This window comes from Agelaius phoeniceus, chromosome 7 (genome assembly GCF_051311805.1).
Source record: "Agelaius phoeniceus isolate bAgePho1 chromosome 7, bAgePho1.hap1, whole genome shotgun sequence".
Lineage (NCBI taxonomy): Eukaryota > Metazoa > Chordata > Aves > Passeriformes > Icteridae > Agelaius > Agelaius phoeniceus.
Genome location: NC_135271.1, coordinates 40,841,763 through 40,854,296, shown reverse-complemented (window position 1 = coordinate 40,854,296; position 12,534 = coordinate 40,841,763). Strand labels below are relative to the sequence as shown.

General features: G+C 39.9%; 1 protein-coding gene across 3 annotated transcripts in view; it reads right to left on the bottom strand.

Moving 5' to 3' along the window:
* The window catches only part of LOC129122828 (kalirin), a 400,978-nt gene that overhangs the window by 334,467 nt on the left and 53,977 nt on the right, over positions 1-12,534 (bottom strand). The gene's annotated exons all lie outside the window — the stretch shown is intronic.

The following is a 12,534-nucleotide window of genomic DNA, read 5'->3' as shown; positions in this document are numbered from 1 at the left end:
CTCCAAACCTCAGTAAAATAAGAAAGTTTTGCTGCTGAAGCATACACTTCTATCAGTTTTTCTGTACTACCTGTGGATAACTTGAAAGGCTTAAAGTATTTCAATAAATTAAATAGGATAAGTAGGCACAAGTTCTCATGAAGGATCAGATAACTTTAGGGCATTAGGAGAGAAAATAAGATTTAATCAATGTTTCTGTAGAGGGTCTCTTGTTCCCTTATCACTTATGAGAAAACAAACGTACTGGTCCTTATAAATCTTAGATTTTACAGGCTCCAGGAGCTGGTTGTGACTAAGCATTCCCATCTGTCGGCACAGTTGCCTTGACTTAGCATTACCTAACCTCTGATGACACTTATTAAATACACCCACTTCTCATTCAAACAGTGAACAGAGCTCTTATCAGACAACTCGCTCTAAGCAAACTGATGTAGGGAAGTGCATCACCATGAACAAAGAAGTTATCCACTGGCTGGATGTTTTCAGTATCTTCAGTGTCTGTCTACAATCAACTATCCTTTACCAGCCTCCAACAGTTCTGTCTGAAGCAAAAGGGTTACTGTGCTGTGACCAAAACAGCTTCTAGTTATCTCCTCTAAGACAGTCTCTTAAAATTTCTCTTTTTTTCTCATGCACATACACATTGTTGAAGTTTACCATAGCTGGTTCTGAGCCAAGAACACAATCTTTGTTTTTATCACATATTATAGTTGAAAGATATTAAACAAGTATACTACTCTGATGGATCTCTTGAGGGAAAAAAAAAAACCAGAACACCCCAACCCCCAAAATTCATAACCAAGTGCTAATTTGATACATCACAAAGACATATTTTAACTTTTAACAGTTCTTGTCATCATTTCTTTTCAGCTGCCACTAAAAGAGGACACTGAGGAATGAAAAACCCACTCCAGACAGACCACTGCTCCTCTGAACAGCCCATGCAGACCTCTCGTGTGCCACAAGATGTCTGGTGAAAAGGATGGCAAAAAATGCAACTTGAGCTGGACTAAGATTACCTTATGATGACATAGATATGCTTTTTTAAATTATTATTGTTGCAGCAGGTGGAAAAAGCCAAGGAGTGGATATAAAATGCACGTCTGTATAAAATCCACTGTGCTCAAATGTCCTGTAAATTCAGCTTTTCCATTAAGTTCTCAAAAGAATATTGATGGATATATTGGCCAATTTGGATGGAATTCTGAGATCACTTTTGATAGAGATCTGTGAGGTCTCTGTGTGATATATGCATACAAAAGACTGGAAAGGAGCCCTGCTGTTTAAGCTTTGTAGCTCTTCCATTCACCTCTGAGAGGAATGGAAAGAATGACGACAGTTGTGAAATTTGTCTCAGAAGTCCCATCAAAATTGAGTTATGGGCCCTGGAAGACACACATTTCTTTATTGAACAGTTTAAACTCTTATCTTTGCAGGAAGCAAAACCAGACCATTTCTAAAACAGAACTTCTGGTGATCTTGTTGGGAGGCCTGACTTCTCCACTGGCAGGCTCAAAACACCTTGGCTCTGTGCTTTGGATAGACTGAAGATGTCAGTGAGCCAAACTGAAATCCTTTTCTACCTTGCCAGGTAAGTGCTCATAACTGAGCCCTTTCTGCTGCTGGTGAGAATGCCTTGAAATTTATGTGAGCTTCTTCTTCCAAAACAGCCACTCCACCTGCATTTGGTGAGATGGAGAGTGGATAAAAGGATGGAGAGAAATTGCAAGAAATGGATGGAGGGAAAATGCAAGAAATAAGCAGCATCTGGTGCAATGGAATGTCTTGTGCAGTCAACATCCTAGTCATGCTGCCACTCATCTCTGCATCAGCACCAACTTTACTCTAATGAGTTTTTCATTAGCGTGGAAGATAACAAGATGGACGTAGGAATATCACATGAAGAGACAGGTTTTAGCTGGACAACACACTGTATGTTTGGGTACAGGTGTCTGTGCTTCTCATCCCAGAGCAGATGTGTGTCATGGGCACTAAGGAGAGGTAAATCTGTTATTTGACAGTGATACATAAAGAGGATGTGAATTAACACCATCAGAAAAGACTTATTTGATAAATACAAAATCATCAACCAGCTCCAAATACACTGTTCAGTAGTCTGGCATGTTGAACTACCCACATGCAGGGTGGTGTGGATCCCAGCCAACCTTGGCAAGATCTGGCTACTGAGGTTGTGTGAACTTGTGAAGTGTTTCACAGGTTTCAGAGGGGACTAAAATCCTTTCTGAGGAGCCACCTGGCTGGTGATGCACAGTCAGCACAGACACTATGTTTCACATGATAGTACCAACTTTTCTTTGTCTTACTCTGTACACAGCTGAGCAAGGAGGAATTGGTCCAGAGAGATTCCTGACTTTACATTTTAAATTCAGTGAAGCACTTGAACACTGGGAGTGATGAACCAAGACAGAACTCAGAGCATTCCTTTGCTTTACAGCATTAGAAAGAGGTAAAAAGAGGTCACCAATAGTAGCAGTCCCTGGATGCAAACACATATAAACTCTTCATTTTCTTAAAATCCCAGCTCACTCAGCACTCAGAGCTTCAAGTCTTCTCATGATGAGGCCAACCATGCCTCAGCTCTTCTCCTCTCACAGAGTCAGAAAAGGTTGCAAGGAGACAAGCTGGTAACAGCCAAATGCTCTCTCCTGCACAGACCAGCCTTGGGCACAAATGGATGTGTTCTGTTGTATCAAAGTCACCTCTTTGGGCCAAGATGAAAACAGGGATTCAGCATTTCCACATCTTATTTTCCATTTACTCTCATGAGCAGCAGATTTTCCATCCTCATTTTGGTTTTCCATCCTCTACAGTGCCTTATTTGCATTCCCTCTGCTCACCAACACTTGCTCTCAGCTCTGTCATTCAGTGCTGCAGGTTTGGTTTGAAGATTGCACAGCCAACTTCTCCCAAGTTTTATCTTCCCACAGGCAAACAAACTTTAAAATTCTATTTATAATTTTAGGCCACTAAAGACAGTAAAGAAGAGATACAGCTTTCGGATGAAGTAGAAATAACAAAAAGAATGTCATTGCTTATTTCTGTAAACAAACTATATGAAGCAAACAAGTGTGTTCTTTCTCTTTTGAAACCCTTAACCATCAAAAACAATGATCTCATGCTTCTGAAAACAAAGAGGAGTTTAGAGACATTTATTTTAAAAGGATGAAGACAGATAGGCTGCAAACAGATTCAAAAGGAAAAGCAAGAGAGGTGGAATGTACTGGACAGCAGAACTTTAAATGACTTTAGTGGAAGCTATGAATGTCCTACATGGCTCAGAGCCTGGCCCTCACTGAATGCTGGTGTAGGGACCCTGCAGTGTTTCCACGTGGTGTTTGGCTCACACCAACATTATCCCATACCCCTTTAACACTGTGTTCATCGAAATAAAATTAAGTTAGTTTGAGTGAATACAAACTTTTCCTACTCCAAATAAACAAAATCAGTTGAGTAAGATAAAACTGATATGGGTTTATAGCATTATGAATTGGGTTTTTTCCTAAATTCAAAAGCAAACAGAAAATTATCTTTATCTTCCCTTCCTGTTTTGTTTTTTGCTTTTGTTATTGCTTTACAGTGAGTTATTTTCCACTCATCCCTAAATCAAACCATAACTGCTGCTTGGAAAAGCTGTAGTTTTCACCCTCTCTGCTCCTGGGTTTGGGGACAGAGAAGAAGCTGAGATTACTAATGGAAGAGTTGAATTCAAGTAATGGAAATGTTTGCAGAAGGCCTAAAAATCTCTCTGCAAGCTACTATATTATAACCCATGGCAGCATCGTTTTAGCCAGGTCCAGAGCAGAGAGGCTCACTCTGGAGGCAATGCTCTGCCACCCAAAGCTTTTCAAGACCATCTAAACAAAGAGAAGTCAGGATGGCTCAAAACATCCTGCTCAAAACAGCCACACCTGCTCCCCACATCCTGGGGCCAGCAACAGGCAGACAAAGCCTTGATCTGCACCATGGATATAATCAATAAGGATTCATGTTTTCTTGAAGATCCTTTCTTTTGTTGCTGCCCCTCCAAGCACAAGGCAATGTGGTGCTGAGTAAGAGAGAAGCATCCTCTGGCAAAAGTCCTGTTTGGCTGGAGGTAAGCACTCTCCAGGGCCAGAAGGGATAACCCAACACTAGTGGAGACATTGCTCACAGATAGGAATTCCAACAACAACTTCAGTCTCAGGCTTACAAAGGACTAAGATGGATTTAACACCCTTAAAGCAAATAACCAGGAAAGATATATTGTGATGGCCATTGTGCAGGGGCTTTAGCATCCAAGGGTGCTTAAGGAATTTCTCTCTTTACCATTAATGCCACAAACAGGCAGTTAACTATCATGGGGTCAAGTCCTACCTGGCTCTCTCTCTCTCACACGCACATATACACACACAACTTCTGCTCCATGAGAGTTCAGGGAATCAGTTTATGGCATCAGACCCATGAAATCTAAAATTCTTGCAAGTGGCCCCTGCTGGTGTCACCCCAAACCACCATTGACAACTCTGCTCTCGGCAAGAGAAGCGGCTCCTTCCCGTGCTCGGGGCAGGCCGGCTCCAGTTCAAACGTTCAAGCTCTGCTGGGCTGGCTCAGGCAATGTTTATAGTTCAGTGGTACGGATGAAAACTTACACAATGCTTTATGCTGTCAAAGCAAAATGTGATCGCTCCAGACTGTGCACTGACATTATTAAAAATATCAATTAAAGCCAAAAATGCACTTTTACACTGAGCTGCTTGGATTAGATTGTAACCAGCTCAAGGATAAGAAACACTGCTTGTTTATCTTAATCACATTTAAAAATCCAGGCCTTTATATTATCTCCCCCCACAACAGCCATTTCAAGTGACAGTAGGAATTCTCCAGTGGCTTCAAATGGATTTTTTTCTGCCAACACATTCCCTCTTAACTTTCAAAGTTTTGTCTCTCCTATTTTTATAACTTTTAGGAAAATACTACCAACTGGTGATTCCCAAAAACAAAGACACAAAGCGGAAAGAATAAAAAAGTCAATGTACATCAAGAAACACACAGGACAATTTGCAACACAGTGCCAAATAAATGCTCATTTGCCTCCATTGGAGGTCAGTGAGGCAAATCGGTGGGAACCACTTGTAATTACAAGTTGATGAGATACAATTGTGGCAGTTGTGTGGCCTTTTAATGATGCCTTTTGCTCTAATTTAGCTTTGGAGATCCTAAGAGAAATGGAAAACACCCACAGGCCTGCAGGTTCCCAGAGTGTCTATTTAAATGTGTTCAAATAAGCCTGACTAATTTGTTTCCAAACTCCAAAATTTTATCTCTATAAAATCTGTGAAATGTTACTGCATATGATCAGTGTGTTGTGTTGGATGAATATCAACAAGTCCCATTTGTGTCACATCTGGAAGTACATATATCACACATACGAGAATATGATCTAAAACTTCAGTTCTCCACAACTATTCCTAACAGACTTAACATACTGTAAAACAGAGATTGGATTGCTCCTGATTTTACCACAAACCTCCTGAAACTTCTCTTGAAACTTGGTTATCAATGTGAACTTTAAAAAGAATAGATCCTTGAAGCCTAAAGCCCAGGATACATATACAAAAAGTTAGCAAATATATACTTCTTGCAAATCTCATTTTTAAGGCATTGGTGAACTCAATCCACAATTTTTGAAAGCCTGAGGTTCACAACATTGCCTAAGGCTCCCAGCTGACTACATTGATCCAAGGATCCCTATCATATGCCAAAAAGGAAGGAGAAACCTTGCACTCCTAAACAACCTTGTGCCTGGTGATATCTTTTGCTGACAGGAAGATGAGAAAGTACATTCACAACTATAAGTACAGAGCACTTCAGATTATTTCGAAGTTTTCCATTATTGGGCATCTTATTCTGTTACAACTACTGCTTTTACTGGGGCACTATTGATGCTTATCAAGTTTATGCTTAACCAAACTCTTTGCCTGAAGCCCATTTGCAACAGTTCTCTGGAAATAAACTTCCTATGTGTTGCTTCTTCCTATATATCACCAAGGAACCAAAGGAACCCTTGCTGTTCTCCCATTTCTGAGAGATTAGGTTTTTGGCCTGCTTAGGACTATTTATAACAACAATTAACAAAAAGCAGGCCAGAAGGATGGCTACACTTGAAGAATGCATTTCTCAGTGACAGGATATCTGGTCTTAGTCCCATGTTATCAAGGCACATATTTAATGCAAAAAATTACCTTCTAACATGGAGAAAACAGAACTCTTGTGCTGTAATCAACCACTAGCTCCAAGCAGGGCACTCGTGTATAGAAAAGAAAATGGAAACTCTTTCCTCACTGCACCTCTGACTTCTCACCCAAGTTCTGCAATGGGCACCGGGAGGGCATTTTCCAGGTGGGACGGAAAAACCAGAAAACATAATTTCTGTGCCTTTTTAATAACACTTCTGTCCACAGCAACAGTCTCTATGTACATATAGACTGCAGAACAGTCAGTTGGACTCTTGGCAGGCATAACGTGGTGGAGCAACCACACATGAAGCTGTTACCAGCAAGAGCAGCTCTGTGGCTACAACTACACCAAGATCTAAGGCTATTTCTACTGCACACTGGCTGTTTAGTATTATTAATTATGCAAATTTCTGAGGCTTCCTTTCTGCATGAAAAAAACCAACCCATAACAAACAAGGCAAACACTTAGGATCCTGCAGTTTGAAATACCAGGACATGGACTGTAAGGGCTTTTACCCTTACCCTTTTATCCTGGGTGAGATCCATTGTGTAACACTGAGATTCTGTTGGAAAGTGAAGGACACTCCTCTCCTGCAGGTATGGTGAGACTATCAGACACAAGGATGCAAAAAAAAAAGGGGCATTAAAATAAAATTCCCTTTTTTATATTATCTATGATTCTTTCCCCCATTTTGCTAACAGCCTGACACTTCATGAATGCAAACATCCCTTGACTCTACACCTTCAAGAACTTAGCTAATGAGCCTGTGCTTTAACCTTTAATGAGCAAAATAGGGGAAGCTTTCTGACAGATTCACATTCATTTAAATCTGTACAATGCACTCACCTAGATCCACGCCATGCTTGTACAGTTCCCTCCCTCCTCACACTAATGTTTCTCCTGAACAAGACTCTTTGCCCATAATATATGCCAAAACATTCTTAAATTACGGACATAAATAAAAATAGAAGAAACATTAATTCAACCAAAATCTACTACAGTCTTAAAAACTGAACAAACTTTGTCATCTATTGAACTTTAATTCAGGACTCCCACAATGGGGAGGAGAAGAGAATTATACAAGAAGTCATCATCTTTTCCCCACAATGGTGTCATCCCAGTGCCTCCAAAAAGCTCATTCTTGGAGGCTTAATCCTGACTTGTAGCAACTGATTCTATTTGTCCTAAATATTCATCTGAAAATATGTTCTACATTACAGTACTGCACAGAGAGTCTTTTAAAAGTCTTGCAATCATTGAAGTTAAAAGTCTGATGAGTAATGTTGTTCTGTCTAAAGTATATGTCATTCCCTTTGCCTCCCTGCTTTATTTTGAGACAGATATACTTAAAATAGTTTTAAATAAATATGGAGATTATTATCCAATCTAAAAGATTTAATTTAGCATTTATATGGGTTTTAAATGCATGCCAACACTTTCCTTCATTTCAACCTTTGGCAACTGTTCACTATTCACAATTCCAAGGGCTGCAGACTCATGTCTGATCATTTTAGGATATATGCAGTTGTAGCCAATAAAGACAGTGCTGATTTTAATTAAAGTTTTAATTGCTTTCTGAGACAACAACAAGAAATCCTGATCACGTGAAATTGTGACTGGCTCCTTTAAGAGCTGGTGGGTGAGGATTGCCAGAAACAGCATTGTCCATCACTTCCAATTGGGTGAGTATAAATAAATCCTAAATCATCACTCCTGATAGCATCAGTGGCAGTTTGGTAATCCAGCCCAACTGTAAACAACTTTCTTTCCTTTCTTTCCAGAGAACCAGAATATGGACTGGACAAAGAAAAAAAGCAATCCATAAATTAACTGTTCTGTCAGTCTGTCCCTGCCTTAGGAAATTCTTTGCTGAGGAAACTGGAACAGCTATGACAAATATCTATTACAGCAATTCCTGAGGTGGAGTGGACAAATCCGGGCATAGGAACCCGTGCTCAGTCACTTCCATGTCACCAGTTCAAGTCTATCCAAGGTCTCCTGGAAGCAAAATCCCTGTGCTGCCATAAGGTTGTACTATAGCATCCATGCTTCCCAGGCTTTCCCAAGCCTTACTTTTTGCTCTCATTTGGAAGACACCTCCCATGCCATTCACTGACATGCCCAGTGCAGCCATTACTGATATGGAAATCTCCTGCATTTTGGAAGCCACCCTTTCAGGTGCTTGGGCAGCTGGAAGCATGGCTGTGGCTCAGTCACCCACCAGAGGGACCACCACCAAGAGTCTTCCCAGCTTGACCCAGGCACCACGGGTGGGTGGAAGGAGCCTTAGTGGCCTTTGGGCAATTTCCCTAGCCACACATCCATGTCAAAAGTTGCTGGGATGCCCAGGACAGGTGGTCCCATGCAGGCAGCCACGGGCGCTTCCCCATGCAGGGCCAGGCTGCGCTGCTGTGTGCAGGACACTGCGTGCATAAATAAATGACTTCAGCCTCGGGGCTCTCTCCAGCACTAAACTGCTGTTCAGGAACATCCATCACCCACTCAGCCAGGCTGTGACTGGACAGACACTCCAGAACCATCAGCTGCCATGGTCCCTACCTCAGAGAAATGGAGATTATGCACAAGCTCTGCACCTATGCACCAGCCAGGGCTGTCCCACAGGCCCTGGTGACCACCCCGAGCACACTTTGCTACATGGAAAGCAAAGGTAATGTTTAGTTGCTTTTTATAGCCTTCAAGTCATTTGGAGAGCCACTTACAAAGTTTACATATTTAAACATATTACATCATTCTGCTGGGAAGATGTTATTTCTTGTTCATTATTACCACTGTATTCTGGAAAACAACAGCAACTTGGATATATCATTAGTATTTTGTGACAATTAGACAAAACATTGCAAGGTCTCTCTGTACAAAACATTTTCAGGTTCATCAAACATAACTGTGTGGGCCATGCCAAGAAACAGGCTTTTTATGTGGTTCTTGATGGGAGCTGTTAGCCTGTCTATAAATGCTTACCAAACCATCCCCATATAATTTTTCTCTGTGCTGAAATGTAAATACATTTTGTCTCTTCTGGGCAACACAAGATATAAGGTCCTAACTACCAGCCAATAACAACACTAAGTTTTTGGGAGGGCAAATATGCTTACAGAGTTATAACCAACAGCTGTTTTGTGAAATGACCTGCCAGACATTAACACTGATGTGATGTTTTAGGTGTGATTATAGTTACTTCAGCAAGCAAAGCCTTGCCTAAGGGCTGCAGGAAGGAACTTTTATGGTCAGCAGTGACTAGTGAAGACAGTCCCACCCACATCTCTCAGTGATTAAAACCTCCCAACCCTTTCAATTGCTGACAACCTCCCTAGTTCCCCTAAAGCACCTTAAAGCTGTTTGGCTGCATTTCCCACGGACTATTAAGTTATTCAACACTGACTCTTTGCTCAAGACCTCCTGTATCTTATTGCATGTAAATCACTCAAAATTCCACACTAAGCCTTTTCTGACTTGCTATAGTCTACTTCAAGTGCTCCTATGCACACTGCAAGGCAGCAGCAAACATTGCCTGCAAAGACCTACAGGTTTCCAACCCCCTTATTCATTAATGGAAATGCTTAAAATCCCACTCTTTTGGTCAGAACAGCTCATGATGGAACAGAAGAAGACCTTTTGTAACTACAGGCAACTGCATTTCCTTAGTGATACCTGAGAGCATTTAAATACAAGAGAAGGATCTGTATGTGAGTTACAATGATCATCTGGTTGGAGCCACTCCTATAACACAGATACATTTTTCATTGTTCAAATGCACTGGCATCGGAACATTACCTGTGTGAGGGAGCATCCCTGGTACAAACACTTCAGCAAAGTATTGTCCAATCCAGTTGAGGAAAGAATTCTTTTGTGACAAAAAAAAAAAAAAAATGAATCTCAAGTCACCATAACCAATCTTTATAAAGGAGAAAAAGAGGACAGATATTTATCAGCAAATTATCCATCAAATGCTGACAAGGCTTGATCAGTTATTCCCAAGATCAAAACTTGTTATTTCTTATATAATTTTCACTTTTTTGCCAGGCTCTGCCTGCAGTTAAATCCCCCCATGTAGTTAAATCCCTTTTAGCCTGACTGATGTCAATTGGTTTACATGTGTTTAACTGGGAATGGGATTTTTTTCCCCCATGTTAATGCCAGCAGAATGGAGTACTGACCTCCTGAAAGTCAGGAAGACCCTTTGGATGCAGCACCAAAGACCCCATACTTGTTCTGCCCATGACACTGATGATTTCAATGACTGCTTCATGGCTGGGGCCAAGTATTGGCTGCAGGAATCCAGGAGAAAGACCAAAGGCTAATGTTACTCTCTGTTTTCAAATTGAAGAGGATATACATTAAATCAATGCTGTATTCTTCATTTGCAGAGCATTTAAATTAGTATTCTTCAGAAGCTGTTGAGCTGCACAGGGCATGTAATAAAATCCAGGCTAAGTGATTGATAATGTACCACACAGACCTCAAACTCTGGTGCATTAAATTGAAAAGTCCTTTAATTACACCTCACCTACTATTATCTCCAAACTCACAGGACTGTAACACAACATAGAGAATCTGTGGAGGATCCCCTTAATTAACCTGTTCATCACCTTTTCAGACTATTGGCTGTATTTTCATGTGCTGCTTTGACAATTATTCATATTTTATGCTTCTGAAATATTGGCATATACTTGCAGTCAAAAGCAAGCCCTAGGTAATGCAAGGAGAATCATTCCATCAACTTCAAGAGACTTTCAGACAAAGCCTGAAGATCTAAAATTTCAAGCTGTATTTACCAGGCATGTAGTTTATTCCTATATTTTTGGGGAATATTATAATGCACCTTTTTACATCCTCAGCTTCTTCTGGAGATATCATTTAGCTGGTTTTGTATTTGAATGAATTTACATATGAGGTAACTGCATGTGCAGATTAATATACAGGTATAAATGCCAGAGACTAATTTTTCCAATTCTAGCTGCAAATCACACTTTAGGTTCTGCATCGGTGAGAACTGCTGGCCACAAAACTACAGCCCCAGTATTGCAACCCTTGGAAATGACTATTCATGCATTAGTAAAGAAAAAAAAAATCTTGTGATTCACTGGCATTCAAGACTTTTAGTGGTGCCTTATGCATTATGCAATGGTTTTTTGGTGTTCATTCCCAGGGCTGAATGTATATTCATGACCTGGTAGCACTGGGATCATCTACAGGTTGGCTGGATAAGAAGAAAAGGAACCATTCAGAGCTCTTTGTTGGTAAGGCTTTCCTTCAGATATCACTTGAAAGCTTCAACAACGAAAAACGCTGAGGTAGGCTGACAATAAGGATATTTGGAAATTCCTTTTCTGTACCTTAGCAATATTTAAGGCTGAAAAGTGGTGCAAGATTTACAACACATTTTGTCTCTTTTGATAAAGAGACTTCTGGAACAGTTCCAGGATAATTGGCAAGGACTCAAGCAAAAAGAGTCCATCTCTTGCAGCTTCTGACTATGACTGATGGGTGGCTGTAATTTTACATATATTAGGAACATTTTTTCTCCACCTTAAATAATCTTATATTAAATTCCTTCTGGTTCTTTTCACTTAACCTTAGTAATGCCATGTATCTGTGTCAAAAATGCAAAAAACTTTGGCAGATCATAATATATGATTTTACTCCACCACAAAGAACTACTGATAGTATAGAGATTAAAACACAGACTTCCACTACAGTTCAAATAATTGATTAATTCTACCCAGTGAGTAAATATTTCCATACTTCCTGATTGATTTGGAAGCTACATCACACTGAAGCTGAAATGCTGAGTGATAAAAGATGAACTTTAAACACAACCTCATGCTTTCTGTGCTAATGCACAACAGTATTATGACAGCACCAACATCAAGGAAACAAATATAATTTTATAGTATTATATTAGTATATAGTATTATATATAATATATATATTATATTAATATTATATTATAGTATATGATATAGTGTAATATTATAGTATTATTATATTATATATACTATTATATTAGTATTATACTATATTATAATATAGTATAATATTAAAATTATTACAAGATGGCTTTCATTCTTTAACCATTTCCTTTGAACTTACTCTGTGGTGCTTCTAAGGTTTGTTTGGGATTATTACTTTCATAGGCTAGGTCTTCTTCAAACAAAATTAAATAAAATGGAGATGGGCAATCTCACAAATGACAAGGGCCCATTTTTCTTTACATTTCAAGGTAAGACCTAACAACAGTACATTGGTTCAATCCGGCTACACAGGGACCAGGGAAGA